At 42.5% G+C, this 16,908-nt stretch overlaps 1 protein-coding gene and 1 pseudogene across 1 annotated transcript in view; one reads left to right on the top strand and one right to left on the bottom strand.

The window, feature by feature from the left end:
• The window catches only part of LOC126469864 (COMM domain-containing protein 4), a 555,575-nt gene that overhangs the window by 113,494 nt on the left and 425,173 nt on the right, over nucleotides 1-16,908 (bottom strand). The window lies entirely within an intron of this gene.
• Nucleotides 16,573-16,690, top strand: LOC126427172 (5S ribosomal RNA; annotated as a pseudogene).

Genomic DNA, 16,908 nt, shown 5'->3' with positions numbered 1-16,908 from the left:
ATCTTCCCCGAGGTCGGCTTCTACCCGCTTTTCCGTTCGTCTGTAAAGAATTCGCCTTAGTATTTTGCAGCTGTGACTTATTAAACTGATAGTTCGGTAATTTTCACATCTGTTAACACCTGATTTCTTTGGGAATGGAATTATTATATTCTTCTTGACGTCTGAGGGTATTTCGCCTGTCTCATACATTTTGCTCATCAGATGGTAAAGTTTTGTCAGGACTGGCTCTCCCAAGGCCGTCAGTAGCTGTAATGGAATGTTGTCTACTCCTGGGGCCTTGTTTCGACTCAGGTCTTTCAATGCTCTGTCAAACTCTTCACGCAGTATCCTATCTCCCATTTCATCTTCATCTACAGCCTCTTCCATTTCCATAATATTGTCCTCGAGTACATCGCCCTTGTATAGACCCTCTATATACTCCTTCTACCTTTCTGCTTTCCCTTCTTTGCTTAGAACTGGGTTTCCATCTGAGCTCTTGATGTTCATACAAGTGGTTCTCTTATCTCCAAAGGTCTCTTTAATTTTTCTGTAGGCGGTATCTATCTTACCCCTCGTGAGATAAGCCTCTACAACCTTACATTTGTCCTCTAGCCATCCCTGCTTAGATGTTTTGCACTTCCTGTCGATCTCATTTTTGAGACGTTTGTATTCCTTTTTGCCTGCTTCATTTACTGTGTTTACACTATAGTGTAAACAAAAAAAAAAAACTTGTTTCCTGTGCACATTTCTTGTGCATTTGTCACGTACCACATCATAACGGTTTTCCATGCTATTGATCAATGGAACACGTAACTAACTAAGAAATAATTATGCTTGTCTGGAAATGGTTGGGTAGGGACTAAGAGACTAAACAGAGGTTATTTGTCCTTGATTCACGGATAGTTCATATGGAGTTGGTGACGACTGCCAGGAACGAGTTCTGACGATAAAAGAACGTAGGAGTGGTAAAACTGAACATTGAAGGAAATGCTGATGACAAAGCTGAGGAAGAATTTGGAGAGACACATACAGATTAGGTCAGTGTGGAGGTCAGAGCAGATGAGGAGTCGCTCAGGCCTCATCCATGGCGAGAAAAAACCCCACCTGCATCTGATTCCCACCAAATCCATTAAGAGCGAAGAATGTCTTCTAGGTGTGTGATTCAGCATAGTATAAGTGAGAAGGCTAAAAACGGAATGGACATCAATTGGGCCATCAATAATGGAAACAAGAAAGAGAGATAGTTAAGGCAGCAGGTGGTTGCCTCTTCAACTCTGTCTCACTCACAGCGATCCCTCTCCTCACCCATTTTAGTCAAGATGTATGTGTTGTGTCTAGACAAGACAGCCTAGACACAATGAGAGGAAGCCGAAAGGCACGCGCTAAGCCAAAGCAGGAGGGCGTGAGGTCTGAAACAGGATACTTAATGAATGCTATAAAGAAAAGTACGTAGCTTCTGGAATACTTAACTTTAATCCATCCTTTTGTTACATCTGGAGATTGTGGCGATACAAGTGAGACTCTTTAGATACATGCAATGTTACTAATGGCACCTTGATAGTTCGTAGCCATTGACTTAGCTGAAGGCTGTTCTAACTATCTGCTCTGCAAAGGAGCGAGGCTTCGTCCGTGTAGTCGCTAGCAAAGTCGTCCGTACAACTGGGGCGAGTGCTAGTCCGTATCTCGAGACCTGCCTTGTGGTGGCGCTCGGTCTGCGATCACACAGTGGCGACACGCGGGTCCGACATGTACTAATGGACCGCGGCCGATTTAAAGCTACCACCTAGCAAGTGTGGTGTCTGGCGGTGACACCACAGTATGGAGCACCCACTACTCGACATAGTGCTAACATCTAAAATTGAAAATAGTTCGACAGGAAAGGAGGCAAATTACATCTAAAAAGCAATTAAAACAAGGAAGGACGAAAGACGCAAAGGAGGTATGGTCGAGAGTCTCCCAGAGCCAGACCCAGCAGACAATGGGAGACGCTCCAATCCCAACCACCCCCGACCTCGCCGGAGGTTGTTTAAAACCTGAGAATAAAAACCACTGTCATGGGAAAAACAGAGAACCAGTTCATCTGTCCGTGAATTGTCTGCCATTATTAGAGGCAAAGAAATCGGAGAGTTATGCTTGGTATAGAGGGTCAGAAGGAGGGAGCATCCCACCAGGATACGAGCTACTGTCGGCAAGGCTCTGCAACCACAATCTGGGGGTGGCTTGTTATATAAAATAAAACTATGGGTTAGTATGGTATGACCAATGTAGAAGAGACATAAGACAACGGATTCCTTCCAGGAGGAAGGAAAGGAGAAGAACCACACAGCAGTGGTTTCCTCGATAGTGTGGAGTTTGTTGGCGGGGGCAGCAGCCCACCTTTTTTTTCCATCTCTGAGTAAATAGAGGCCCTATTTGAAATCGGAAATCCGCACCTAGGATCGCTGAAATGAATGTTGGGTCAGTAAATGTTTCTCTGTCCAAATAATCGGCCAATTCATTCCCTATGACGCCCACATGACCTAGGATACAGAAAAAGACAACTGAGCAGGCAGTAAGAATAAGATTCAGAGGTGTCATCAACAGCAGATATCACAGAGTGACATGAGAAACGGTGGTCAATGGCCTGAAAACGGTTCATTGAGTCATGTTCCCGGCAACGAATATTGTTTCTGACCCGTGGGAGATGTGAAAGCGGTGCGGGAGGGGAGGTCGAGGAATCTGGTGCCTCCAGGGTCACAGAAGTACCCTCCTCCTCTTCTTCCTCTTTCGCAAATTTTGGTGACCGATTTTCTTGTTTATCCATACTAAGCATGGCGACATACAGGGTTCAACTCCTTCGGCTACTGACTGGTGTCAGGCCTCTTCTTCATCCTTCATTCATTATATGACAGATTATCAAATTTTTGTTTGTTTGGTATTTTACTTTCTTTTTTAAATAATGGGCAAACGAGTGAATGTGAAGGATGGTTTTCAGTACAACTGACATCCAAAACTTGTTTGCAAGGATGACCTTCGTGGAGTAATCGTCCACAATTTACGCTTTTTGGGTATGCCGCGCAGAGAGATAAACGACCAAAGCATAAACATTGGGAACACTTCAGAGGCGCTGGGACATAAGGTTGCACGTTATACTTTTACACCATGGCTAACTTCTTCTGCGAGGATTCGTCCTTTAAAGGCAAACATGAAAACTCTTGTATGTGTTCAGTTAATCTTGGAACCTTTGTACGTGTCGGACGAAAGTAGGAGTACGGCTGTGCGGACCACTTGGTGTTTCTCGGATTTACTGCTAGACAGCGGATGCATGGAGTGCTTGAAACAAAGCGCAGACATCACTCCGCCATTTGCCACAACGCGAGCGATGTGGCTGTTGTATCTGTGTCACACGTAAATTTTATTTGCTTCTGAGGTCGACGCCAGTGAATTTTCAATACTGGTTAGTACTTTTACAGGCAAGAAGTAATATTACCAATATCATATTATCTTATTCTTCTAACCTAATACTACTCACTCAAGCGAGTTTCTGTTTCCGCCATATTTTAATGAGCAGTGTCAGTAGCATTCCACCAGTGAGGGACGAGAGATGCGGTTTCAAGCGTTTTGGAAGGCGAAATGACGGAATGGTCTGCTACCAATAATTTTAATGTCCCTAGAAGTATACTACAAAGAAGACTGAAATCAGTTGTAGGGAATCAGCGAAATCTATATAATATCTGAGACAGGGCTTTTTTATGCCAATATTGTTTGTGAGGAATTTTTTGAAGGAAAATAGATCCATTGTGAACGGTGTGATGGCTGGGAACATGAACTCTGTGCAGCCCTGGGAATTCATCGAATTACTATTGTAACTACTGTAAAATGAGAACATAATGAAGCAGATTAACAATTAAAAGTTTTTTTTACTTTCAACTTTGAACATTAGAGAAATATAGTTCAGTTAATTTGGATCATGTGAAAAACCAAAACAATTTCCATAGTAAGACTTACGTTTCTGTTGCAAGTTTTTACTTTAATTTTTTATAATTTTGTGCGTTTGATATATAAACTGATTATATTTGTTTGTGAACCACGAAACATTTTTTAAAAAGGAACGTATTTTTTTTATACTACTCGACATTTCCCTCACAATCTGGAATTTGAAGCCTTAGAAAATCTTTTCTTGCTGTGGTCGTTTTTCATAGAATTTTTTTTACCATCTGTACCAAAAAATGTTTGAATAAAAGTTTTATGCAGTTATACCTCATTTCAAAACAGCAACAAATGTTTTTACCAATTTTGGCTTTAGCTGCCCGTGTTAGTTGCCGTTTCCCAACATCTCGCCATTTCATACCAGCTCGGAGCTCGTCATCTGTCTGGCGTGTAAGGCCTCTGTAAAACTTAATTCCTCACACCATGTTCAAAGTTTCATGCGGCATAGTAGTCACTGATACGTCACCCAGTCGTTCACATGCCAGAAGAGTTTGAGATTGTGCTGTACAGGAGGCCTTAATCAACAATGAGTCAAATTTTCCAAATTTGTCATTTGTATGGTCCACAAAAAATTATGGTTTTGTTGCCCTAAAAGTAAACACCAGGTACTGAGTGAATTGTTTCACCCGCAGTAGTCTGCCTTGTCCGTCTTCCCATGGGTTAGTCAGACTAAGCTGTAGAATTGTAACTATGTGCGTTGAAATATCTATATCTGTCTGTTGAGAAGGCCGAATCAGAACCGCCTTGCGCTGGTTCGGTTTGATACGTTTCATATATGGAACTTCCGCCCTGACGCCTCGTATTCTGATCTAGTTTTCTCCCCACGGGCGCCGTCCATCCACAGCAAAGATTATTTGGCTCGAGGTCTTGGCATATGTGGGGAGCTTGCAATTCAGCCACCACAATTGTGATCCATTTGTTGTCAGGGTGCTCTACAGACAGCATGCATAATGACCCCACCCTGTCGGATTGGTTACTACCTTGGCTCTTAAGAACATATATGAGCATACGCCGTAATTGTGCACAAACAGTGGTCAAAACATTAGGCAGTAGGCACTGTTTAAGGCGTTCTTCCCCAGTCGGTCCACATTACAGAAAAGTTTTGAAAATGGAGGTCAAATAAGAAGGCGATTAAATTACCTCGGTCGAAAGGTAATGTGAGGGAAATGAGTGAAGATGTCGACGATAGAAAGCAGAACCTAGGGAATTAGCGAGGTCAACATCAAAGGCTGCCAATTTGAGAAAGAAAGAGAAGTAAGAATAGTCGGAGGTGGGAGATTGCTGCACGAGAAAGGAAGTGGATGTTGCAATAGCTTGGGGCTCATTGCTCAGCATGCACGTACTCACAAAAAAGTAGTGGTCGCCTGAGGGCTCTGGAAATAGGCTCGTATTTTACGTCGAAAAACAAAACTAACACTACAAAGCATTCAGTTCTGTCCAACAGCTAGAATAATCTCAAGAGTTAACGTATCTGGAGAAAAATGTTAGTGATTAGGGTGGAATGCCCAAACGTTTGAGTGTTACTGAGGCTCTCTAAGAGACTAATTACGTAACTTCCGTTCTTCACATGACTGCTGGTTTAATAAACAGACAAATCAACACTTTTGCTTGTATTCACTTACTAGTGTCTCATGCTTTAAGTTTTTGGAGCAACTGATCACTTAGGAAGAAAATATTGATAGCACAGACGTAAACTGTGAGAACCACATGTGTTGTTACTGGTATCTGGTAGGCTGCTTTTCAGGGAGTGGCATTCTCATCACCACTTCTCGTGATATACTCGCTCTGTAGCTCTTCATAAATAATCCACGACAGTTTGAGATAGTGACAATGTGTATAGTTACTACACCATACGACAAAAATGACTATTCGCATCGATAAAGCTATTTTTCTTTTCATTTCTGTTTACTCAAGCACGTTTTGACATCTGTGTGTCATCTTAACTCGGTCTCGTTTTACTTCTGTAAAACAGAATACCAAGTTTTGGTACTTTCGCTATTTTTAGCTTAAAAACTATAAAGCGCACTTTTCTGTTATTGCTCATCTGAAACTGCATTAATTGCAAACACTTTTACAAGTTTTATGACACGACAGCGTGGCATTAGTAAAGTAATCGGAAAAATGTTTCTTTGCTCAAAAAGTAAGTCTCTGTAGACTTTTTGCTGTGTTTGGCATGAACGTACTTCCTGTTTTCGTCGTACTGTGCATTGTCCCTCCCGCGCCCTCCGTTGGCTCGTTTTGTGGGCTATAATTATGCACACCTCTTTTCCCACTTTCTCCATTTTACTCTCATCTGTCATCTGAAGTTTTCATAGATAAATCTGTATCTAGAAAAATTTATGTCACCACACTCACTAAGAGATTATCAATGCCTACCGTTCACCTATCTTAGTTCCTTAGATTTATGGCTATGGGGACACTTAAAGGCGTTGGTGGATTTCACACCCATCGACATCACGCTCAAGTTACGAGAGCGCGTGTCTCATGTATGTGACCAAATATGAGGACAACGAAATGTGTTACACTGAAGAACCAAGGGAACTGGTACACTTGCCTAATATCGTGTAGTGCCCCGGCGAGCACGCAGAACTGCCGCAACATGACATCGTATGGCATGGAGTCGACTAATGTCTGAACCAGTGCTGGAGGGAATTAACACCGTTAATGCTGCAGAGCTATCAATAAATCCGTAAGATTATAAATCCGTAAGATTACGAGGGGTGTGGAGATCTTTTCTTAACAGCACGTTGCAAGGCATCCCAGATATGCTCAATAAAGTTCATGTCAGCACGGTCTGGAGAACAACGGAAGTGTTTAAACTCAGAAGGGTGTTCCTGGAGTCACTCTGTTGCAATTCTCGACGTTTGGGGTGTCGCTTTGTCCTGCTGGAACTGCCCAAGTGCGTCGGAATGCACAATGGACATGAATGGATGTAGGTGATCAGACAGGATCCGTATGTACGTGTCACCTGTCACAGTCGTATCCAGACGTATCAGGCGTCTCATATCACTCTATCTGCACACGCCACACACTATTACAGAGCCTCCACCAGCTAGAACAGTCCCCTGCTGCCATACAGGGTCCATGGATTCATGAGATTGTCTCCATACCCGTACGCGTCCACCCGCTCGATACAATTTGAAACGAGACTCGTCCGATCAGGCAACATGCTGCCTGTCATCAACAGTCCAATGACGTACAGTCATCAAGGGTACACGAGTGGGCCTTGGGCTCCGAAAGCCCATTTCGAAGAAGTTCCGTTGAATGGCGTGCACGCTGACACTTTTTGATGGCTCAGAACTGAAGTCTGTAGCGATTTGCTAAAGGATTGCACTTCTGGATATGGTACCGCGTCATAATGTAAAAGACTACTGCTGCGGGAGAAAAACCAACGTATCGGCCACGATTGCAGCGGCCTCCTTCTGGGCCCGTGGTCTGGGGGTAGCGTCTTTGATTCATAATCAAAACGTCTTCGGTCCCGGGTTCGATCCCCGCCACTGCCTAAATTTTGATAAATAATCAGCATTGGCGGCCGAAGACTTCCGGCATAAGAAGTCAGCCTCATTCTGCCAACGGCCTTGTCAAAGGGGGCGGAGGAGCGGATAGAGGTTCAGGGCACTCTCTTGTCCTAGGGGTGGGAAATTGCCCCTAAAGGCGGAAGAATCAGCAATGATCAACGACATGAGGATGCAGATGGCAATGGAAACCACTGCATTAAAGACACGTAACGTGTATCCACAGGACATGTGGCCTGTATTTGAAGAAGTGTCATGATGATCTCTCCATTGGCAAAAGATTCCGGAATAGTCCCCCATTCGGATCTCCGGGAGGGGACTGCCAAGGGGGAGGTTACCATGAGAAAAAGATTGAATAATCAACCAAAGGATAACGTTCTAGGGAAACTAGAAAATCTGAAAAGGGAAATGCAAAGGCTCAATCTAGATATAGTAGGGGTCAGTGAAGTGAAGTGGAAGGAAGACAAGGATTTCTGGTCAGATGAGTAACGAGTAATATCAACAGCAGCAGAAAATGGTATAACAGGTGTAGGATTCGTTATGAATAGGAAGGTAGGGCAGAGGGTGTGTTACTGTGAACAGTTCAGTGACCGGGTTGTTCTAAGTAGAGTCGATAGCAGACCAACACCGACAACGATAGTTCAGGTATACATGACGACGTCGCAAGCTGAAGATGAACAGATAGAGAAAGTGTATGAGGATATTGAAAGGGTAATGCAGTATGTAAAGGGGGACGAAAATCTAATAGTCATGGGCGACTGGAATGCAGTTGTAGGGGAAGGAGTAGAAGAAAAGGTTACAGGAGAATATGGGCTTGGGACAAGGAATGAAAGAGGAGAAAGACTAACTGAGTTCTGTAACAAGTTTCAGCTAGTAATAGCGAATACCCTGTTCAAGAATCACAAGAGGAGGAGGTATACTTGGAAAAGGCCGGGAGATACGGGAAGATTTCAATTAGATTACATCATGGTCAGACAGAGATTCCGAAATCAGATACTGGATTGTAAGGCGTACCCAGGAGCAGATATAGACTCTGATCACAATATAGTAGTGATGAAGAGTAGGCTGAAGTTCAAGACATTAGTCAGGAAGAATCAATACCCAAAGAAGTGGGATACGGAAGTACTAAGGAATGACGAGATACGTTTGAAGTTCTCTAACGCTATAGATACAGCAATAAGGAATAGCGCAGTAGGCAGTACAGTTGAAGAGGAATGGACATCTCTAAAAAGGGCCATCACAGAAGTTGGGAAGGAAAACATAGGTACAAAGAAGGTAGCTGCGAAGAAACTATGGGTAACAGAAGAAATACTTCAGTTGATTGATGAAAGGAGGAAGTACAAACATGTTCCGGGAAAATCAGGAATACAGAAATACAAGTCGCTGAGGAATGAAATAAATAGGAAGTGCAGGGAAGCTAAGACGAAATGGCTGCAGGAAAAATGTGAAGACATCGAAAAAGATATGATTGTCGGAAGGACAGACTCAGCATACAGGAAAGTCAAAAAAACCTTTGGTGACAATTAAAGCAACGGTGGTAAGATTAAGAGTGCAACGGGAATTCCACTGTTAAATGCAGAGGAGAGAGCAGATAGGTGGAAAGAATACATTGAAAGCCTCTATGAGGGCGAAGATTTGTCTGATGTGATAGAAGAAGAAACAGGAGTCGATTTAGGAGAGATAGGGGATCCAGTATTAGAATCGGAATTTAAAAGAGCTTTGGAGGACTTACGGTCAAATAAGGCAGAAGGGATAGATAACATTCCATCAGAATTTCTAAAATCATTGGGGGAAGTGGCAACAAAACGACTATTCACGTTGGTGTATAGAATATATGAGTCTGGCGATATACCATCTGACTTTCGGAAAAGTATCATCCACACAATTCCGAAGACGGCAAGAGCTGACAAGTGCACAATCAGCTTAACAGCTCATGCATCGAAGCTGCTTATAAGAACAATATACAGAAGAATGGAAAAGAAAATTGAGAATGCGCTAGGTGACGATCAGTTTGGCTTTAGGAAAAGTAAAGGGACGAGAGAGGCAATTCTGACGTTACGGCTAATAATGGAAGCAATGCTACAGAAAAATCAAGTCACTTTCATAGGATTTGTCGACCTGGAAAAAGCGTTCGACAATTTAAATAGTGCAAGCTGTTCGAGATTCTGAAAAAAGTAGGGGTAAGCTATAGGGAGAGACGGGTCATATACAACATGTACAACAACCAAGAGGGAATAATAATAGTGCCGGCCGCGGTGGCCGAGCGGTTCTAGGCGTGGAGTCCGGAGCCGCGCGACTGCTACGGTCGCAGGTTCGAATCCTGCCTCGGGCATGGATGTGTGTGCTGTCCTTAGGTTAGTTAGGTTTAAGTAGTTCTAAGTTCTAGGGGACTGATGACCTCAGCTGTTAAGTTCCATAGTGCTCAGAGCCATTTGAACCAGTAATAAGAGTGGACGATCAAGAACGAAGTGCTCGTATTAAGAAGGTTGTAAGACAAGGCTGTAGCCTTTCGCCCCTACTCTTCAATCTGCACATCGAGGAAGCAATGATGGAAATAAAAGAAAGGTTCAGGAGTGGAATTAAAATACAAGGTGAAAGGATGTCAATGATACGATTCGCTGACGACATTGCTATCCTGAGTGAAAGTGAAGAAGAGTTAAATGATCTGCTGAACGGAATGAACAGTCTAATGAGTACACAGTATGGTTTGAGAATAAATCGGAGAAAGACGAAGGTAATGAGAAGTAGTAAAAATGAGAACAGCGAGAAACTTAACATCAGGATTGATGGTCACGAAGTCAATGAAGTTAAGGAATTCTGCTACCTAGGCAGTAAAATAACCAATGACGGACGGAGCAAGGAGGACATCAAAAGCACACTCGCTGTGGCAAAAAAGGTATTTCTGGCCTAGAGAAGTCTACTAATATCAAATACCGGCCTTAATTTGAGGAAGAAATTTCTGAGGATGTACGTCTGGAGTACAGCATTGTATGGCAGTGAAACATGGACTGTGGGAAAACCGGAACAGAAGAGAATCGAAGCATTTGAGATGTGGTGCTATAGACGAATGTTGAAAATTAGGTGGACTGATAAGATAAAGAATGAGGAGGTTCTATGCAGAATCGGAGAGGAAAGGAGAAGAGACAGGATGATAGGACATCTGCTAAGACATGAGGGAATGACTTCCATGGTACTAGAGGGAGCTGTAGAGGGCAGAAACTGTAGAGGAAGACAGAGATTGGAATACGTCAAGCAAATAATTGAGGACGTAGGTTGCAAGCGCTACTCTGAGATGAAGAGGTTAGCACAGGAAAGGAATTCGTGGCGGGCCGCATCAAAAAAGTCAGTAGACTGATGACCCAAAAAAAACCATACCCAGAAAACTTTTATGTCGACTGACTCTGGCCGTGGGAGCCTACGCAATTATATGATTGCACTTCTGTTACGTTAAACTATTCTCATCATTCGTCGTTTGTCCCGTTCTTTTGTTTCCGGCCGCAGCAATGTGTAGGAGATTTGATGTTTTACCGGATTCCTGATATTCACGGTACACTCGTGAAGTGGTCGTACAGAAAAATCCCCTCTTCATCGCTACCTCGGAGATGCTATGTCCCAAAGCTCGTGCACCTACTATAACATCACGTTCAAACTCACTTAAATCTTGATAACCTGCCATATTAGTAGCAGTAACCAATCTAACAACTGCGCCAGACGTTTGTTGTCTTATATAGGCGTTGTCAACCGCATCGCCGCATTTTGCCTGTTCACACATCTCCGTATTTGAATAGGCATGCCTATAGCAGTTTCTTTGGCGCATCGGAGTAGTTTGAGTTCGACTTTCTTTTTCAGAGGGGGGAAATGGATGGGTGAGAACGAACGATAACCACATTGAGGATACCCTTTAATGTTAAAACACAAATGGCTGTCACAGGACAGAATCTCTTACATCTCGACAAGTTTTTGTTTCCACGCATACGTTTATACGACTTGTAAGCAGTTTTGTCCTCCACCATCTCCTGCAAGCATATAGGACACTCAAACAACCTTACAAGCTTCAATAGACTGACGTAAGTTCTATCAAACTCTTGTTATTAAAGAGCTGACAGTACAGATTTTATTGAAAGTAGGCCAAAAACTTTCTCAAAATCTAAGAATCCTTTGAGTGACATTAAATAGCAGAAAAACAGAGAATATGCCGTGCTTCCCTGAAGTAATCTGAATGACAACGTAACACCGCTCTGAGAATAAGTTATGTTGACTTGAGACACAGAACAAAGAAGCGGTGAGGAGACAGTTGGCGGCCCTGGAAGGCGGCACGTGGGCGCGACGCTGTCTCGCGGCGTTGTGGCCCAGAGCTGCTAGTTGGACCGGCCACCCTAGTCCACGCAGGCCGGCCGTAATTCGCGCGATTGCTTTAGCCTGCAGCCACTCCCTGTCTTATCAGAGTCCTCGTCTCCATGCTTTCCTCCTTTCTTTCTTGCACTCACACAATACGGAATGCTAAACCCAAGCGAACATTTTGTCCGTAATAAAGTAATTTGACGCTATTGACGCTAGACGTTCAATAACACAGACCAATATATTTTTTATTGTTTTTTGTTAGGTGATGTTTAATCACATCGTTTTTAGACACATCGTCTTTTTTACACTGAATCCATAAGTGATCTCCCTTTTTTCTGTCAAGTAGGATTTGTCAAAACCGTACCTAGCTATAAACTAGGAAGTTAGGAAAACCCTTCTGATGAAAATTAATTTTTCAGTATAAAAAGAAGACTTTATCGAAGTATAAACGTAAAACCATTTCTCTGCCGTATTTGAATTATGCATGAATTATGAATCTATTGGCTTAAATTACATTCCTCTCTTCTTGTTGTGTCATTTCATACAGGTTTTCTCTGTGTAAATTACCTGCTGTACATCTCGGTGCAGTGACTAACAGTAGTCTCCCGTTACACTAATGTTCCAGCGGCCCTGATATAGTCTTCGTATGACTTCGATGCCTTGTTGATGAAAGTCTTCATCTTTTTCCACACTGAAATCACCGTAATTTTCGGATGAATTCGTGGTGATTGCTTAGAAAAGGAAGTCTTGAGACCTATCTAACAGTCTGATTTTTCTGAACCATTCCAACTGTTGCCCACAATATAAATATAATACAAGCTCTTTCTGTTGACTAACAACTTTGTAACAACCTACTTGAACGGTAGCCTAGCTTCCCCTTCATAGTCATTTTTTATTCGAAGTTTGAATCGAATGTCATTTCTCAAAGGTCAGGTTTAGCAAATACGGTTTCTTTCAGTTTCCCTTGTGGCAGATAAGGACAATTCTTGCAGAACTATTTGGAACATACTTCATTTTTTGCTGAGGCTATCACAAACTGTTATTTCAGAACCAACTTAATGTGCAGACATGGTAATAGAATGTTTTTCGAATCAGTGATGTTTTTGCACAATATGTTGTTCTCTCCAAGAATGATTCTTGGACCTAGTACCTACTTTACAAAAGAGTGAAAAATTGAAGAAGTATATGTAATAGATACCATTAAAATCGCTAAAATATAATTTTTAAATACTCTGTGTTAGTTGTTAGAAACGAGTGGCCTTTTTGTTATACTCACATTCTGCGCACTGAAAACTGTCAGAACAAGCCGTAAAAAAGATTTTCTATCGTTGTCCTGTGTAATTTGTAAAAAATGAGGTACAATGAATAAAGTTAATGTCTCAAAAGAGAGACGTTAATTGATCAAGATGCAGGAGATGTACACTGTATTGTGGCTTGTTATGTACACATCTAGATTATAAGCGTCCGTAAGAATGGTTGGCTCTGAGCACTATGGGACTTAACTGCTGAGGTCATGAGTCCCCTAGAACTTAGAACTACTTAAACCTAACTAACCTAAGGACATCACACACATCCATGCCCGAGGCCGGATTCGAACCTCTACGCCCGTAGCGGTCGCGCGGTTCCAGACTGTAGTGCCTAGAACCTCTCGGCCAACTCGGCCGGCCGTCGCCGTCCGTAAGAGGGGACGCTTGTCGCCCCCCACCCCCCAGCATGTGTAGTACACAGATTTTATGCACTACAAAATCCTCAGGCACTTTTATAAGTGATTTCCCCAGGATCCGCTAAATCTCTCGTTTAGCTAATTGTAGCATTACGTAATCGATCGCAGTAAGACTCAACTGATGAGTTCAAATACCGACTGCACCAAAACAGCACCGATAAACTTTGAGACGTTCTAGTATGGAGAAGAACAAAAAGAACTCTCTAGTAAACATGGGATCTAAAACGCATTCCTTAACAGCCACGAGCACTTTTTCCATTTCCGCTAATGCGAAACACATCTCTTCTACTGAAGAATTTTAGAGCCGATGTTTACTACAGATTTTTCTTGTTTTGTTGCTTACTACATCCTCAGAAAATTTGACAGTGGAGTTCTGGTTCCCACGCTTATAAAAAAACGGTGTTTTTAGAGACTTTAATTTTCATTCATTGAAAGAAAATGCTGATTTTGCAAGATCTGAAACAACATGATCATGCACAACGCGAATTCGCCAGTAACATATTCCTCATTGAAGAGAAATGACAATTTATTATAAAAAATATCTTTTTCACACGAAGTACCGGTTCATCAAGAGGTGATGTAAACAGATACAACGTGCGTATTTCGGGTAATGAAACGCCAGCGTTTGTAAGGGAGTATATTTCTATAAACGGTCTGGTCTACTTCGATATTCTGTAGAATTATGCTGCCGGCCGGAGTGGCCGTGCGGTTTTAGACGCAACAGTCTGGAACCGAGCGACTGCTACGGTCGCAGGTTCGAATCCTGCCTCGGGCATGAATGGGTGTGATGTCCTTAGGTTAGTTAGGTTTAATTAGTTTTAAATTCTAGGCGACTGATGACCTCAGAAGTTAAGTCGCATAGTGCTCAGAGCCATTTGAACCATTTTTAGAATTATGCTAAGACCCAACTCCAAGGGATTCAGCCCGATATAGCGTTTCAACTAGATGGAGTGTCACCTCATTAGGCAGCAAGTGTCTCGAGTATTTACACGAAGAATTAATATATCGGTGGATTCGAATGGATCGCTCAGTCCGATAGCTACCAAGATCGCTAGACAGAGTTTTTCCCTTTGAAGATATGTTAATACCAAGGTGTACGCCAAAGCTGTGCAGGATATGTGCACCCTGTGTGAATGCATCATTGAAGGTGTTGAAAGTGTTATCCCGAAAACGCCACGAAATGTGCGGCGTGAGACAGAGTAGCGTTTGAGTATTTTGTACCACCATCGTGGCTCACACTAAGTAAGTTAAATGAAATTACATATGCTTAAACTTTATGAATGTGTATTTGCATGCGTCAAATATTGTCTCTTTTTCGATGTTAGCTACAGAGATCTGACAATTTTATATCTAGTGAACATTCCGGGACTCACAGTATTCAGTAAAGGGATATATTATTCGATAGAATTTCTGAAGGAGATGAAACAGATAACACAAACGGTCCTTAAACGCGATACAGCTGGAAAGTGCCTTTTAAGTCAAATGCTATGAGATGGAGTCATTGTGTTAACTGTATATTGGGTGATTGTCAGAGGGAGTTGTGGGCGCCACACAGACAGCCACAGGAAGTGGAACCGGGGAGGGGGCGGGGGGTGGAGGGTGGGACGGACGGACTCAACAGGCCACGCCTTCCTGCTGCAGTACAGACACCTTAATCTGGCATTTCTTCCTTCCGCGAAACCGGTAGCAAAATGGCTTCGTAATATAAACTAAATTCGTCTTAAATATTGAGATGTTTAATGGCGATTGTCATATATAGAACAACATATTGTGCAAAAACATCACTGATTCGACTGTTAAATGCGTACACTTATCACAAAAATAGAAATTAGTACGAAACAGAGTGCAGTACAACAGAGTAACACAGCGGACAACAAGGACTAGTACCGCAGCAAGGTAACGTGGCTGCAGCAAGAAACAAATGACTACCGTTGGAAACCTTCTGACTTTTACAATTCCATCACTAGGGAACTGATTGACCAACTTGCAGTTAACTCACTGTTTGTAAGAATTCTAATACATGTAGTAAACATAATACTTCTTATATCTTTGAGAATTGTTACAAATTATAAAACAACTAGTTGGAAAGCCTTGAATGTAATAACTACGAAGAATTATAGCAGCTTGAATGCAACATCTCAAAGTAGCCTTTCAGTCCGTGTCTATAGTACAAAGATTTCCGATCACATACTGATACATTTCCGTTCGCCTCGGAAAAGTCCTGAGATAAAGAAATTATCACCAAAATTCGAAATTCCCGCCAAAATTCGAAAGAGTCACCAACAGGGTAGGTGGGGGAGGGGAAGGGATGGGGAGGGGGCTGGAGCCACATTCAGGTTGAGAAAAACACTTATTGTCATCTCGGGGTGGGTGTGGGCGTGACTGGGGTAATTAATTGATCAATTTAATTAATTTGCGTATCAATTTGAAATCATTTGATATCAAAATTGTGGTGGAGCCCCCAGTATCCTACTAGTAAGTAAGGGGACATATGGGATCGTGAGAACAAAGAAAGAGGTTATGAGTGCATATGGAAAATGAAAAGAATAGGAAAGCAATGTACTAAAACATATTCAGTTATGGAGTTTACATTAGATATCACAATAGGAAAATACTAGTGTGTGTCGATATAAATTCAGAAGGACGTGATTTAAAACGATTTACATTGTTGCAAAATGTTCGTAGACTTTTGGACTGCTTAAAACAATGTAATGTGAACGTCTCAGATTTTGGGGACTTCCTGCTACAAGCTCGTCACGACGTGGACGCTTGTTAATAGCATGGCCTACCATACAGGCAAAACCGTGTATAAACAAACAACGACGGACATTCAGTGTTCCAGTCCTCGCTGCGATTTTTTTTTTCACATTACAAAATGGTGACTACAGATAAATAATAATAATATGCATTCATTTATTAATCATTTATTTCGTATTTGTTTTATGCAGTAAGGTATGCGAATAATTAATTCATTTCAGTTGTTCCAAAAAAATAATTATTCGCATATATAACTATATAATATAAAGTAGATCCATATTGCTGTTAGCCAACGGCCTTGCCGCAGTGGTAACACCGGTTCCCGTCAGGTCACCGAAGTTAAGCGCTGTCGGGCTGGGCTAGAATTTGGGTGGGTGACCATCCGGTCTGCCGAGCGCTGTTGTAAGGCAAACTGAGGAGCTACTTGATTGAGAAGTAGTGGCTCCGATGTCGGAAACTGACATGGGGGGGGGGGGGGGAGCGGTGTGCTGACCACATGCACCTCCATATCCGCATCCAGTGACGCCTGTGGTCTGAGGATGACACGGCGGCCAGTCTGTACCTTTGGGCCTTCATGGCCTGTGCGGTAGGAGTTTTTATATTGCTGTTAACAATACCCTCGAA

Source organism: Schistocerca serialis, chromosome 1 (assembly GCF_023864345.2).
Source record: "Schistocerca serialis cubense isolate TAMUIC-IGC-003099 chromosome 1, iqSchSeri2.2, whole genome shotgun sequence".
NCBI lineage: Eukaryota > Metazoa > Arthropoda > Insecta > Orthoptera > Acrididae > Schistocerca > Schistocerca serialis.
Note: the sequence above shows the minus strand (reverse complement) of the source record. Positions and strands in the feature narration are given on the sequence as shown.